This window comes from Pezoporus wallicus, unplaced genomic scaffold (genome assembly GCF_028554395.1).
Source record: "Pezoporus wallicus isolate ANWC-B61680 ecotype Strahan unplaced genomic scaffold, APGP_CSIRO_Pwel_v1 contig_6382, whole genome shotgun sequence".
In the NCBI taxonomy this organism is placed as follows: domain Eukaryota; kingdom Metazoa; phylum Chordata; class Aves; order Psittaciformes; family Psittacidae; genus Pezoporus; species Pezoporus wallicus.
In genome coordinates, this window is record NW_026638015.1 from 2,655,772 (window position 1) to 2,671,530 (window position 15,759).

The following is a 15,759-nucleotide window of genomic DNA, read 5'->3' on the forward strand; positions in this document are numbered from 1 at the left end:
GCTATTTATAGCGCAGCGGCCGCCGGCCGGGCACACGCGTGTCCCTGCGTGCTCCGTGTGCGTGCACCGCGGCGGGAGCGCTGCCTTTGGCAGGTAGCGAGGGGGGGATGGATGGATATATGGATATATGTCTATCTGTACATATAGATGTGGGATTTCTCCTCCTCCCCCCTCCCCCCCCCCGCCTCTCGTCACATTAACATTTATTAGTTATTTATTATTGGGGGGGGGGGGGATTAGGGTGCGAATGGTGGTGGGGTTCGTGTGCGGGAGCTGGGGTGCTGGAGCAGGCTCCCAGCCCTTGGCTCCCGGTAGCACAGTCAGTTCCTCCAGTGTGTGCTATTGACCTGCATTGACGTCATTGCGTCATTAGGTCTCCCTTAGAAACACTGACTTTCAAAAATAGTATCAAATTAATTCAACTGGCAGAGAGAAGCCACTAGCTGGAATGAGCCATAAAACTCCAGAATCTTCAGCCTGGCTTTGCTGTGCTGCCCCCCCCCCCCGGTTCCCCCCCTCCCCAGCCAAATGGGCAGAAATCAGATTGTATGGAAAATACCACCGATGGAATAAAAAAGGAGAAAGAAAGAAAGGGGGGGGTGGTGGGGGGGGGGTGGTGGGAGAGAGACCAAATTAGATTGCAAACCCTAGACCAGCCTCTCTCCCTCTCTTTCCTTTCTCTTTCCCTCTCCCCTCCTTTCCCTTTTCTGATCTAAAAATATCCCCCTTGCTTGAGCTGACTGCGGTATCTTTTGTGTTGCATCTTTCTGTTTTTAGCCTTTGCATGAGCCATCGAAGGGTGGCCCGCAAGAGATCAGAGGCACAAGATATTGATCTATCGATACCCTCTGGGGCCAAGAATTAATCTGAAACAAAATAGCTGCACCTTGGTTTTTGGCAGAGGGTGGGTGGGCAGATGACAGGGGTTATTTTAGGATACCATTCACATTCTATGAAGCCGCAGCTTCCACTTTCTCCCTCTAGATTCACTTTAAAAATATCCTTCCTTCCTCACCCCACCTCTCTCACGTGGACCTGTGGGCAAGCACATGTCACCCCCATTCATACAAACACAATGCAACGGAGCAGCGGTAATTTGCAGAGATGGTACATTCACAAACAGCAGCCCAGTCCCTTCAATGCAGGTTGATTTCACAGAAAGGACACGGCAGCCCAGAGGAATTTGATTAGAGCCGCGATTTAAATTCGCAAGCTGCTCATTGGGTTCCTTATTGTCTTCACCCGAACGCAGCAGAACCGATGGCATTGCTCTCTCGTTCGTTCATATAAAAGGAAATAGAAGAAGAATTCCATTTAACACCGGAGATGGGAGACCTAAATCTTAGAACCAGGGGTAAAGGACAGTAAAAAACACTGCCGGTGATCGCCTTCCAAGTGCTTTGCATCAGAGCTTTAAGCAGGCACACACCCATGGCAAGATACAGCTTGATCCACCCATGACCTGAGCTATGCAGAGCTGTGCACAGGTACCACATAGCAGATCTAAACCTGCAACCTTCACAATCCAGGGGAGCGTTTGAACCTTTTCTCCTGTTTTTTTTTGTTTCATCAGTGAAACTATTCAGGAGCAGAGGCATTGTGCTAGACAGCAATAATTTGCAAGATCAGGCCATAAATAGGGCTCTCACCCTGCAAACATTTATTCACGTGCCAAGTGTTAAGACTGTGACTAATCTAATTTGAAATCAAGGGGATTACTCATAGTAGTAACATTAAACTCATGCATGTTTGCAGGATCAGGGCCTAAATGATTAATCACCACTGCAGCCCGGCACTAGTGGGTACACCATTTATTACCTACAATACTTGAGTACTGTACACGCTCCGATCCAACCCAGGGAGCGTGCATTGCTCTGCTGTAGTGAAGAACAAGCATCATATACTGCTTAACGAAGAAGCATGCAACACACCTTGATATTCCTATGCTCAATCTGATTTTTGTGATGCTCACCAGCCTCCCCGAGGCCCTGGCTAATATCTCTTGAGGCAAATTTGGAGTCATTTAAGCAAGAAGCTGTGGCTGTGCAGCCTGCTTGAGATGAGCATCTCACGTGTCCCTGTTTTTCATGTCATGGCTACACACGGGCTATGGCTGCAAGAGGATCTGCAGACTGCTGACTACTCCAAGTTTAGCATCGGTGTGCGCAGAGGCTCCACCCTTAGTTCTGAGGGGAGAATCAAGGGGAAGAATGAAAGCACGGCCATGATGTGAATCATTCATTCATGCCCTCATTCATCTTTGTGTTACCGTTGGTGTTATTACTACTTTGCAAAAGGTGGTGTGGTCCTGTGCAGACTGGACCATCCTTTGGTATTCATTTCACTGGACCCAGCACCCCTTGATGACACTGCACTGCAAAAGGGCAAAACCTTTGAGCTCGAGTCCCCACATCAGCTTGTGGCAGAAGATCGAGTCAAAGACAGTGCACATGAGCTGTAAGACATGTGCCAGAGCAAGACAGTTTCCAGGCTTCTTGCTGGCCAAATAACTCAATGATTCCAGGTGACACCGGGTGTTGGCTGAACCCGAGCTGCACCCCTGCACCGTGCAGGTGACTTCTCCTCCTGATGGCTTTCGGCAGCAGAGCGATGCACGCGCTGCTTGCGTTTTGCAAGGCTGCCTTTTATCCAAACCCCACAGTCTCTGGTTTAAAAACAACATTTGTGAGAGCTCGAAAATAAACAATCCAATGTTGTTTTAGAAACGTAAGTAGTCAGGGGAAAATCAGCAATGACTAACTGAGGGAAGATAGAAGCCGGGGAAGGAAAAAACAGGATTAGGTTACCTGGAGCAAGGAAAGTGAATGCAGCCAAAGAAAAACAAGCGGCTTGGTTGTTTGCCCCGAGAAGTCACTGATAGAAAATCCCTTCAGCACAAACTGTTCTAGAGGTTTCTGAGTTTTGTATGGTTTGGGGTGGTGGTGGTGAACAGAGGGAAGGCTTTGGGGCATGTGTGTTGACTGAAGAGGGGCAGGGTGGGTTGGTTGGATGCAGCAAGAAGAAGGGGCTGGAGGAAAGCACAGGAAGGAGAGGATAGGGCTCTGGTAAGGAAAAAGCCATTATAAGAAGGGGGTTAAAAGGTGCAAAGAAACAAAAGACAAGGGTCTAGAGCTGTTACCCTAACCCAGGAGTGTGATGAGGGGCTTGGTGGAGGATGAAGGCCAGCTAGGTTAGAAACCCTCTTCCTGCCGTGTAAGCAGAATGTGTTAGTCAGGGTGGAATCTGCATCCATCTCACTGCCCTACTGCTGGGCACAGAGCCCGTCTCTGGCCAGAGCCACTTGGAGCTCTGCAGACAGTGTTTTCCCTCATGCAGCATTTTTCTTCCACCAAGAATGAACCTCTGAATTCCCAGGGCTGTCAACCTCCTTCCCAATGCACCAGGAGCAGCCTGGTGCTGGACCTTGGGTCTCATTCCCTGTCCTGCTACCCTGAGCCTGGTACATCATCTCTCACAGCACTGCCATGCGTCCATCTCACACGCGTGGGGTGGGAAGGAGAAGGGTAAAGCTGAGATGGACACATAGGAGGAAAAGAGTGAGGAGAGCTGCAAGCAAGCAGTGCATGCATGGAGAGGAAGAGGAGAGTGTCAGAAGACATGGAGGTACAAAGTACGCTGTAACGGAGGAGTTTTCAGAGCAGTTGAAGCACCACAGGGGAGTAAAAAGAGACACAAGGAACATGGTGGGTGAAAGCAGTGAAGAGGAATGGGAGAAGCCGAGCAGTTGGGCTTCACAGACTTCACAACCAACATAGAATCATAGAATCACAGAATCAAGGAGTGGTTTGTGTTGGAAGGGACCCTAAAACTCATCCAGTTCCAACCCCCTGCCACAGGCAGGGACATCTTTCACTAGAGCAGCTTGCTCCAAGTCCCTGTCTCCAACCTGGCCTTGAACACTGCCAGGGATGGATGGGGCAGCCGCAGCTTCTTTGGGCAACCAGTTCCAGTGTATCCTTACCTCATGGGACTCCAGAGTGCTCTGTTTCAGGTCTTCTGCTCATTGTACCTGCTCCTTTCACATCTGTCTTCTCCCTTTCAAAATGTGCTCAGTCATCCCAAGCCATTCTCCAGTCCTTCCCCAGCTCCTCTTCAGGGCTCCATGCTGGTACCTGCAAACACAGGAGCGTAAAGGAGAGGGAAGCTGGTGTGCAACACAGGGAACCAAATGCAGTGTGGGGATCTGGGCTCTGGACATGATAAAGGTTGTGTATTGTGGGGGGGTGTGAACTGAAGAAAATTGGATGTTCCAAAACTTTGCTTAGAGGGAATTGAATTTCCTTTTCCTGTCAGGAAGCAGGGAGGCAGAGAGTGGCTGAAAGCACATGGGAACCCTGGGGATAGAGAATTGCGTTGCACACAATCTGCTGTTTGTAATGTGACTTCAACTCTGCCCTCTGGGCGCTGTGCCACAGCAGGGCACTCACCTGCACACCAGCACCCTCCCTCATCCACCACTGCAGTGCTGGGAATGAGCACGGAGAGCTCCTGGACAAAGTCTAACACCTCCTGTGGTGTGGCAAAACACAGGGGAAGGTCACACCCAGCAAACAGGCACAAGTTAGTCTTGGCCTGTGTTCAAGTGCTGAGCCTACATACATCACACTTAGAGTTATCATGGTTTTTCCCTTTCTCTATGGATTCCCTCCATGAGATGGCTTTGCTCATCCCTCCACCTCTCCCAACAACCACTGATGTACACCACCGAGCTGCGGATGAAGGACATGGAACTGTTGGAACAAGTCCAGAGGAGGCCATGAGGATGATCAGGGACTGGAGCACCTCCTGTATGAAGACAGGCTGAGAAAGTTGGGGCTGTTCAGCCTGGAGAAGAGAAGGCTGCGTGGAGACCTCATAGCAGCCTTCCAGTATCTGAAGGGGGCCTATAGGGATGCTGGGGAGGGACTCTTCATTAGGGACTGTAGTGATAGGACAAGGGGTAACGGGTTCAAACTTAAACAGGGGAAGTTTAGATTAGATATAAGGAGGAAAATTCTTTCCTGTTAGGGTGGTGAGGCACTGGAATGGGTTGCCCGGGGAGGTTGTGAATGCTCCATCCCTGGCAGTGTTCAAGGCCAGGTTGGATGGAGCCTTGGGTGACATGGTTTAGTGTGAGGTGTCCCTGCCCATGGTAGGGGGTTGGAACTGGATGATCTTAAGGTCCTTTCCAACCCTAACTATTCTATGATTCCTGCACAAGAGATGACTACGAGCACACGGGCCAAACCAAATAACCTACACTCCAACTCTCGACATAGACCTTGCACTGTACCATGATATCAGCTTTTCCAGGCTGCTCCAGCAGCTAATCAATACAGCTACAGTCAACACAGTTAATGCACTCGGAATAGATGCAGACAAATGCTGGATTTCCAATGTGTTGTCTGTGATTCTAATAATAGCACACCCAAAGAGAGTGTCTCAGGTCTATTTATTAGGCTTCTCACTTTTTGCTGTGCCATTCCCAGGAGCTAATGCCAGCAGGACGCGGTGAGGATTGTGTTGGGGAGGGATATTTCTCTTAGTGTTTTGTTGCTGACTTCTCAGGCATTGCAGTCCTGCGAATATCAGAGTTTTCTAGAAGAGCAGGGAGACACCACGCTACCTATGCAGCAGCAAACGCGAGCACTAAATAATGGTGAGGGAAGGCAGTGCAGTGCACAGAGTGCTTGATGGTGAAGTAGAGGAGAGCACCCTGTACACAAGGAGATGACATGCTAAATGGGGAACTGTAACTGAGGAACACGATAGGAACCACACAAAGAAGGATTAGAAAAGAGGAGGGAGGTTGGACAAGGTAAGTGACCAAATTTAACTGCAGGTGGGTCAGACCCATCTTGCTGTTTTCAGCTTTTTAATTGAATTGGTATCCTGTGTTTAAAGACTACTGTGATTTACTGCAGAAGGTTTGGTCCTGGAAGGAAAACCAGGAGATTCGCAGTCTGGATAGGCTGCATGGAACATGGGTTTAGGGCTGTTAGAGGCTGCAGGCTACACAGGCATCAGAGCACATGAGCAAGTGGCTGTGTCCAGCGCCAGGTCAAAGGAAGACGTCATTTTTCCCATGGGATGGAGGGCTGCCTTCCCTTGAGGTCCAAAGGGGAGTTTCTGATCTGCACAGAGTGCAAGGAGACTGAGGGATGGGAATTCATCTGGAATTTAACAAAAGCAAAATCACAATCACCTCTGGCACTACCAAAGCCCTGGCAAACTGGTAACACAGCGAAAGCATCCATTCTGCAGCCTGCCTAACCAGACATGTCCCAGGGATGAACTGGACTTCCCAAAGCTTTGCCCATGCCAGGGGTCAGCATCATGAAATGGTCACACAGTTTCTGACAGGAGACCCCTGTGCAACAGGCTCAGATGTGATGGTTCAGGGTATGGAATACTTCAGGCCTGGTTTGTTTCTGCTGATCTCTCAATGGTTTTATCATACACGCACATAACTGATGCACCAGAGCATCGTTCAGGGTGGAAAGCCCTTTGCAGGTTTATTTCTACCTCCACTGCACTGTAACTCAAAGTCTCAGAGAGGCCATTTTGGGCAAACTCATTCAAGAGCTAAATCTGTTTCATACCACAGGTGAATCCAGCCTGCTTCTCCTATTCCTTTTTGTATAAAACCTTGCAGCATCTACGTCCTCCTTGTACCTGTGCAAGGGGGAAGACGGAGACAAGGTTACCTTCTGAACTGCATGGCAGGGGCTTTCTGCCTTTTATAAGTGAGATGAAGGGGCTTTAAGGCTGAATCACTGAAGCTGAGTAAGGGTGGCTATAGGCCTGGTCCTCCCCTGCGTGGTTACTGGAGGAGGTGCTCCCTGTGACGCACTGGCTTGTCACTATGGAGCAGCCCAGTATCTCCCCTCCACATGCTGTGGCACTTATTCTTTCTGCCTTGCTCCTTCCCTCCCCTTTGCCATCAAAGAGAGGAAAGGGAGGCAGGAAACAATTAAGAGAGTGGGGTCAGACTTGTTCTTTGCAGCCCTTTCCCTTATGGCAGTGCAGTCTGGAACAGCCACTGGAACAGCCCTCGACTGGCTCCAGCCCGCAGTGGGTGAAGGTCTCGCTGTTGGAGGAGGAGGGTTGAAGCAGACAGGCACGGGCTGCAGAGCAGGCAGAAGTGACGGTTGCTTTCCCATATCTAATATTGCTTAGGACCACCTTGACCACTCCGCTTTGCCAAATTCATTCTTGGCTGAACTCCACTGCAGTCACTGGAGTTACCGGCCCTGAGCTGCACATTTTAACTCATATCCTGCAAAGTTATAAACTGGCTCCATTTTGGATTGTGAAGGTAGAACTCTAAAAAGCCACTGAAATTACTATTTACTGTGAGATGCCCAGCCATAAACACCCATCTCATATTTTCTTCTATCCGTTGCATTGGGAAATATTTGAAAGCAAGAGTTTGCAGTGGCCATTGGCAAGTTCTTAGGCCTTTAATTCATCAGAGCACTCTCAGGCACCTGACAAGACCATAGCAGAACTGGGCTAAAGCATCCCCAGGGTTCACTGCTCAGCCCCACTCTCTTCCCTCTGGTTGCCCTTTGGTGCAACCCCCCAAACCCCACTACAGTGCTGTAGGTGAGGAACAGACAGCAGAAACTGGGGAACTTACCACTGTGAGGATGGGTTCAGTCACACCGGGTTGGGAGATGGAGACGGACGTCGAGTTTGCTTAGAGATACACATTCTGCGTGCAAACATTCTTCTTAGCCATCAGCCTCCTCTCCCCTTAACTAAAAACGTTTGGCAGCTGACCGCATGTACTGCAAAACCTCATAGGAACCCACAAAGCATCCCCAGAGACAGCGTGGGCTGGAGCCCGTGACACCAACACCCTCCTGCCTTCGGCGTCGCCGCTGCCACTACTTTCAGTGGAGTTTGGGAGCAGAACTGCGCTCCCTGGCACCACCAACCCCCCCCGCGGCCCAGAGCTCGCTGACTTCAGTGGGACCAAGCCCCCTGGGATCCCCGTATCCCTGCGCACCAACCCCAGGGCCAGTCCCGGCCCTTCCCTGCCCGTGCTCCCGGCGGCAGCGGGAACTCCCGCACTCGCCATTCACGATCGCCCGCCGCTTTTTTTGTCAATGGAGGCACATTTTATGAATCGCAGGAGCTCGCTCCCCCTGGTGGCCAAGCGTGGGAACTGCACCCGCGCCGCACCCCCGGCGGGGGCTCAGCGGCGCATAGAGGGGGGAGATCCGGAGGGGTTAAAACACAGCCCACGGCAGCCGAAGTGATGGCTGGAGATTGGGAATGATGAGCTGAAAGGACAGCACGCGAAGGGAAGGGATATAAAAGCACGCACACACACACACAGCCCGCCGTTGCTCGAGGAGTAAAGGGATATTTAAGGGATACGCGTTTCCACAGGGTTCTGAGGAGGGTTTAGCTAATTGAAGCGAACTGAAAAGCAAGGCGGCTGACACATATGCAGAATGCAGCCCCCATGCTCATCCCTGGAGCAGGTACAGCAAAGCAAATGGCTTCTGCCTGACCTATATGGCTCAGACACTCGCTAGAGAGCACAAGTGGAGCTTACTCTTCGCAGGCTTTTCTCTCCTCACCCCTTCCAGTTCATAACATGGGATTTTCTGGGGTTGGCTACAGCAGCAGTTTAATTACGAGCACCTCTTTTTACTGGAACCAAAATAAAGCCCGTAGACCTTATCCACAGAGGGACTCCTTGGGAAGACCTGGGTACTACACTTGGATTTGGGAAATACAAGACCAAAATGCACCTACCAGAGGCAAAGCAGCACCACCAACAGCACAGAACTTGCCCATGGACCTCATCTGCAATTAGGGTCACATCCTGCAGTTGTTATTCATAGCAAAACCCGAGGAGACAAAAGCTGGAATAAACCTCCTAGAGCTAGTGACAGCCCTGGCGTTGCAGGTCGTGGGATTGCTGTCTCCAGGGCTGTGGCTGGGGTTGGGAACTGGGAATGCCGGGGCTCTGATCCCAGCTAGCACATCACTCCTTTCCTAGGCAAGTCTCTGTAAAATGAGTAGTTAGTTCTCCACCTCCTGGGGGCTATGTGGCTGAATTATTGATGGTGGAAGGTGAAAAGCAATAAACAAGAAATCAACCAAATTGCCAGCATGAGGGAAGAACAGGTATTAATGTAATTACAAAGAAGAAAACCTTTGTTCCTGCCGACGTGGGAAGGAGTGCAGTTTCATGGTTACCGGAGACACGGAGAGGCAGGATTCCCAGACTGCAACGTGCGTGTGGCAGCTTGTTAAGCTCAGCCTAAACCCTCAGATAGGTTTGGTCTTTACTTGTAGTTGCATGCTCTTTAGTCAGGGATTTCCTCATCGTTTTGGGGGGAGCATCATTTAGGCAGAGAAGAGATTCAGAGCAGACCAAGGAGAAGGACTTGGGGGTGTTGGTCAATGAGAAAATGAACATGAGCCTGCTTCAGTGTGCACTTGCAGCCCAGAAAGCCAACCGTATCCTGGGCTGCATCAAAAGGAGCGTGACCAGCAGGTCGAAGGAGGTGATCCTGCCCCTCTACTCTGCTCTTGTGAGACCTCACCTGGAGTATTGTGTGCAGTTCTGGTGTCCTCAACATAAAAAGGACATGGAACTGTTGGAACAAGTCCAGAGGAGGCCACAAGGATGATCAGGGACTGGAGCACCTCCTGTATGAAGACAGGCTGAGGAAGTTGGGGCTGTTCAGGCTGGAGAAGAGAAGGCTGCGTGGAGACCTCATAGCAGCCTTCCAGTATCTGAAGGGGGCCTATAGGGGTGCTGGGGAGGGACTCTTCATTAGGGACTGTAGTGACAGGACAAGGGGTAATGGGTTCAAACTGAAACAGGGGAAGTTTAGATTGGATATAAGGAAGAAGTTCTTTACTGTGAGGGTGGTGAGGCACTGGAATGGGTTGCCCAGGGAGGTTGTGAATGCTCCATCCCTGGCAGCGCTCAAAGTCAGGCTGGACAGAGCCTTGAGTGCCATGGTTTAGTGTGAGGTGTCCCTGCCCACGGCAGGAGGGTTGGAACTGGATGATCTTAAGGTCCTTTCCAACCCTAACTATTCTATGATTCTGCCTGGCACTGTGGCATGGGCAATATCAGAAGGGCAAGGGTGCCACACATAAGATACACTCACACACTTGTGCATGTGTGTATTTGTGGCCCCCTCTGTGCCCACATCATTAGAAGTATTTTGGGGTTGGCACCTTACCTTTACATCTGTACACACAAGGACCTCAATCATGATTAGGGCTTCTGAGAACAGACATAATAAGAGTTTAAAAATACATACGGTAGTGGGTGTTCTGGGTGACCTTTGTTTCTTCTGCCTTAGACAGAAAGCCTTGTTTTGCAGTGAGCCTTACACAGCCTTCTATAGCTTGTGGGGTTTTTTGACTTCGTGTGCCTGTCAGCTTAAAATACTCAGGTGGAATATTTAACGTGAGTGCTTTCCACCTTCTCCTCTCGCTCTTTGCATGAACTGACACAGGTTTCTCCTCCGGAGCGAGCAGGGTGTCTCTAATAAAAACGATGGCAGCCAAATCTGGGATTGATGCGTATTCTCCTTCACAGGTCTTTGTTCAAGGTACTCAGTCTTGCAGAGAAAGCCCCTTCACACATGGGGAGATGCAGAGCAAGCAGTAAACCAGATCAGCTCTTTCCTCCTCGGGAATGCAGAAGGAGGAGGCAGCTTGCTAAGGCATCTTTCTTGGGGCCAGGGGCCAGCTCCCCTGGTTCCCCAAAAGAGGAAGGATCAGCACTTGGATAAAGAATTGGAGCTGCCACCTGTTCACAGGAGAAGATTACCAGGGCTGCAGCCCAAGTTTCCCCTCTCTGCTTTTCAAAGGCATGACGCACAAGATGCTATCCATGAGAAGACTGGTTTTGCCATGCTGGATTTGGTGCTCCTGTTAGAGACGTCTGGAGGGTTACTCCAGTTAGCAAGAGCATCCTAAGGATTTGATAGGGCCCAAAATATCTTTAGCGTTCCATGCTACAGTGAGATCAACCCCACCAAGTTCCTTGTCTCATACCCACTAAATCAAGGAGGAAATTAATACAAAGATGCCTCTGCTGAGATACAGCTTTTCCCTGATGTTGCTGGCACCTTTCCCTGTCTTGTTTTACAGCAGAAATGGGGGTGTAGGAGAGAGGCTTAAGGATTTGCCCCTCTGTTGGCCAGAGTGTAACAACCTGCCCCTTTGAAGGGAAGAGCATCTCTCCACCTGGATGTCCTGTCCAGGCCTCAGTCCTCATCACACTGACTGTTGCAGTGGGAGCTGGGGGGCTCAAGGCTAACCCCAAAGGGTGCTGGAAGCCCCCACCAGAGCTGGTTGTTTGCTGGAGACAGGTCTAACCCTGCTGCTGCTGGCAGCCACCACCACTCCCAGGCACACTTCAGAGGGTTGGTTTCTCATCCTTGCTCATCACGTTTGCTCTGGCGTGAACAAGGGATCTGACCCCCTCTTTGGCTCCCTCACCATGAGGTGGGAGTCCTTGCCCCCCTTCCCCCTTCCACTGGAACAAAGATGCTCTAAAGAGGAAATCTGCTTTCCCTTACCCTTGTCTCTGGCACACCTGGTAGTGCCTGAGAGGGTGAAGCTCTCCAGGTCTTTGCATGGATGCAGCCTTAAACAGGGGGTGGGAGGAAGCTGGCTGGCGATGGGCTGCAGAGCTCTGTGCTGACATTATGTCTGCATGATAGAAATGATGCATCCAGGTGGCTCATTCATTTTGGACCCAGGGCTGGAAGAGTAGATGGTAAGAAAGCGCTGCATAACCTGGGCAAAGGTACAAGTACAGAGGATAAACCTGTGCTATTACCTTGGTGGAAACCCCAGTGGGGTCGGAACAGCTATAGTGCCACAGCTACACCAGCCCACCCACAGCCAGAGCTGTATTTGGGATTCTTCCTCCCCTCCTTTTCAGCTCCCTGTCACAGTGGGGATGCGACTGTTGGAATCAGGCAGAGGAGGTGGCCTGCCATGGCTTGGAAATGGGGGCAGGCAGGGGGACCAAGCCCTGGGGATGGAGGTGGGGAAGCAGCCTGCAGCGTGGCGGGGCTGCAGCCGGGACCGTTCCCTGCCCTGCTGCGGGATCACTACATTTACCTTGAGGATCTCCGGGGTTTATAACGAGGTTGTTTGGAGCTTATTCTCCCCCCCTCAGCACGTAGGGCTTATGTGCCTGTGTTTAAATATAGACTCAAGCTCACCGAGCCCCCGGTTTCAGGGTGGAAAGCAGAGGCTCGCTCTGCCCCAGCCTGCGCTGTGCCGCAGGGATGTGGAGGGGAGCGTGCGGCTGATGTAACCCCGGTCCTGGGGAAGGGTGGGATTTATGCTGGCACCGTGCTGGTTGTCTGTGCAGGGACACGTGGAACCGCTCCCGCATGGTGGTGGTGGTGGTGGTGCGTGGGGCATGAGGCTCCGGGAGCCCGGAGGGAGCCTGGGGCTGGGGTCTGGATGAGCTGCAGCGAATCCCCTTGAACAGTCTGCAGTTTGGTGTCTTACTGGGTTTTATTTCTCTCTCCCGTTCCTCTCTCGCCCTGGAGTTCTGTAGTAGCCCTGAATTAGCATGTCACGTGTATGGCATGTGGAAATGAATCAGGGGCATGTGAGGAGGAGGAGGACGCCTGTGTCTGTGTTTGCATCCAAGGATCTCCTCTCACTCTGTGTTTGCGTAGGTGTCTAGCTCCCTTCTCCCCCCTCCCATCCCTGCCTGCTTCTCTCTCCCTGCCTCCCTCTCATCCCTCCATCTGGCCAGCCCAGCTCTCCCTGCCAGCTCAGGCAATACCTCAAACTGCAGCTTTTTGCCTGCACTCCATTAGGAAAAATAGGGTGGCCCTCGACTCTGGACACGTACTCGGGGTGTGTGTGGGGGAGGGCATGTACTCATACACAATCCCAAATGTGAGCTCCCTTTCCCGTTCCCCCCCCCCCTTCCCAGGATTTTTGCTCCTTAGTCAGCACCTCGAGCCCTGCAGACTGCACCAAGGGCAAGCTTATTAATGCTAACAACAACAACACACAGATGCCAACCGAGCCTCAGAGCCTGCCTGGTTACTGGGTAGGGTACCCTCACCCCCGCTTAGGAACCTGCCCCCGGCACACGTGTGCACATAAAGCCAGGCACGAATCAAACCCACCCACGGGCAGGGAGGGGAAATGTCCCCAGTGGGGTGCAGGAAGCAGGCAGGACCCCCGGGGGGAGCCAAGGCTCAGCTCAGTGAGAGCGGAGGGGCTGGGGAGGAGGTACCCAGCCCCTCCTGGGGGGATGCTGCACACGTGCTCTGCTCCTCTGCTCCAGCAAAGGGCAGAGCCCAGCATCCCAAACCAGGGAGATGCTGGGGAAAGGGGTGGGGAGCACACCCTGCACCCGTTCCCCTGTGGCAATGGGCTGTACAAGCCCAGTGTCCCCTTGTGTCCCCCTGTCCCAGTTACAGCTCTCGTTGGACCAGTCGCCCCCTCCCCATGGGGTAGATTCCAGAACTGCTCTTTTTTGAGCTCTCCCTCTGTACCGAGTGAGATGGGATGTTTCTGCATCCCCCAAACCCACTTCCCAAGAGGCAGATCCCACTCTGACCAGCTCCCAGGCAAGGGTTTCCCCAAGATGGTTTCATTCAAAGCATCCATCCTGACCAGGGGAATAGCTGCCTCCCACCTCCCTCCTCAAATCTCTCCCAATACAATCTTTGATGCTTCCAGCTTCCATCCCCTGCTGAACATCAGAGACAGCTCCCCTTGTCCCCTTCCATACCATGCCCCCAGATTTGCATACCTCCTCTGCTTTTCCTCCTTGCCTTCCATGCTTATCCCTCCCTTCTGCCCTTGCCTGGGTGCCCAGCCCCATAGCCTGCCCCATGGCCTGCCCCATCCAGTCCCCCCTGGGCAGCTGCTGCTGCTGCTGCTGCTGGCAAGGTGCAGCCTAGTGTGGCGAGAGGCTATAAATAGCTCCGTAAGCTCCGCTCTCATTGACACCGTTTGGACAGAGGATGGAAAAATAAACAAAGGAAACTCCTTTGGAGCCAGGCTCCGAGCAGCAGCCACATTCCTCCTGCTAAATAACAGCAGCTTTTCCACCAAGGTGTGCGCGTTATGCACAGATTGGCACTGGGGAAGGAGGGGAGGGAAGAGATTGAGAGCAGGAATCAAAACAAATTATACACACCCAGTGCATGTCAATATTTTGGTCCCTCTCCCTCTGCCCTGTAGTAGTTCGGCACACGCAGATTGCCTATATTTAGCAGAGGGTGTCTTTTTAAAGGCTGGGAGATGGAGACTGTTTCCATTAATAATGGTGGAGCACATTGGAGCAGGCAGACCCGGCGAGGAGCTGTTGAATGTTGCTTCAGTGACATAGAGAAGCCTGAGAGATAAAGGCCAGGGCAGGAGCAGAGCAAATATTTTGAAACCAAGCAGTGATTGCCCTGAAGTTTGGGGCTGTGTTGCTATTTTTACACGGGGGGGGGGGGTTGTGCTGTTTGCAATGGGAGGTTGCTCACAGTTCCCTGCTACAGAGACTCAAGGCAGTGGGAGAAGAATCAGGATATCAGGGGTTTTTTTCCTGCTGTGTTTTTTCCTCTTTAATTGAGGGCAGAACATGCGCTGCAGCAGGAAGATTGAGCTCGGAACGGCTGAAAGCAGGGGTGGACACGCAGGAAAGTGGCGTTTATCACCCAGTTCTAGGAGGCAAACTCAGCCTGGCTTAGGAAGGGCAGTGCCTGCATTATAACAAAATCCTTTCTCCCCCTCCCTCCATCCATTCTGTCCTTCTCCAAATAACCTCTCCCAGGCTCAGTATTCCTACAGGGATTTTAATGGGGAGTTTTCCTTTATGTTGAGGGAGGAGGTAAACAAGCTAACATGATCTGCACAATCACATGCTAGGAGCTATATGTGCCCAGTGTTAAGAGACTGCCCAAGAAGCTCAATATGTGAAAAGAAGAGAAAAAGAAGAATAAGGAAAGAATAAAGACAAAAGGGAAAAGCCCTTTACACTTACTTTATATCTGAGTAAATGAAAGGTGGGTGATTCACTCAAGGCTATAGAAGGAGTCTATGGCGTTGCTGGGATGCAAAGCCAGCTTTTCCATCCTGGCACAACGCCCTTCCTGTGATTGAGAAGATGCTTCTGCTTTTTGTCTCCTAGATGCTCCTTAGCTCTTTCACAGGCTGGAGCCATCCCTAGCCTAAAGGTCTCTTGTGCCCTGGGAGGTGAGGGCAGAGGAGGTTCCTGGCATAGGGGGGTAGCTTTTCCCCCTTAGTGATGTCCTGGTAACACTAGGGAAATCCACTCCTGAAGGGACAGGACCTGTCCTCCATCCCCATTTCCCGGTCAGGGCTCAGCCCCGTTCCTTAGCCACACCAGATGGGGATGGTCATCTTCCTCTGTGGCCTCCTAGGAGGGAGCTATCCTTCCCCAGGACTATCACATCTTGACATGCAAATACACCCCTACCTAAACCCCTGCCTAAACCCATTCAGGCACCAAGTTTTCCCCACACTCCCACGCAGAGAGGACAGACATGGCCTGACAGGTAGGAAAGAGCTGGGAGCAGATGCTCCTCAAGCTTCCTCTCGATTCTGCCAAGGGCTGACCTGAGTAAGCCATGCTGCCTTACCCAGCAGGACAGAGCAGGAGTAGCTGGGGAAACCATGGGGTGAGGTTAATCAATGACTTGTAAACGCTAAAGTTAGGTGATGGAAGATGCTGAAGAGCTTGGGAACTTGGGGGAGCTCCCAGCTAGAGGC

General features: G+C 51.7%; 1 long non-coding RNA gene across 1 annotated transcript; it reads right to left on the bottom strand.

The window, feature by feature from the left end:
* Positions 1–748: 748 nt before the first annotated feature.
* Positions 749–13,833, bottom strand: LOC130598871 (uncharacterized). Its single transcript, XR_008972105.1, has 3 exons — positions 13,787–13,833; positions 3,983–4,133; positions 749–2,186 (listed from the first exon to the last, which is right to left on the bottom strand). It is a non-coding gene; the product is annotated as an uncharacterized LOC130598871 (long non-coding RNA).
* Between the last annotated feature and the right edge of the window lie 1,926 nt (positions 13,834–15,759).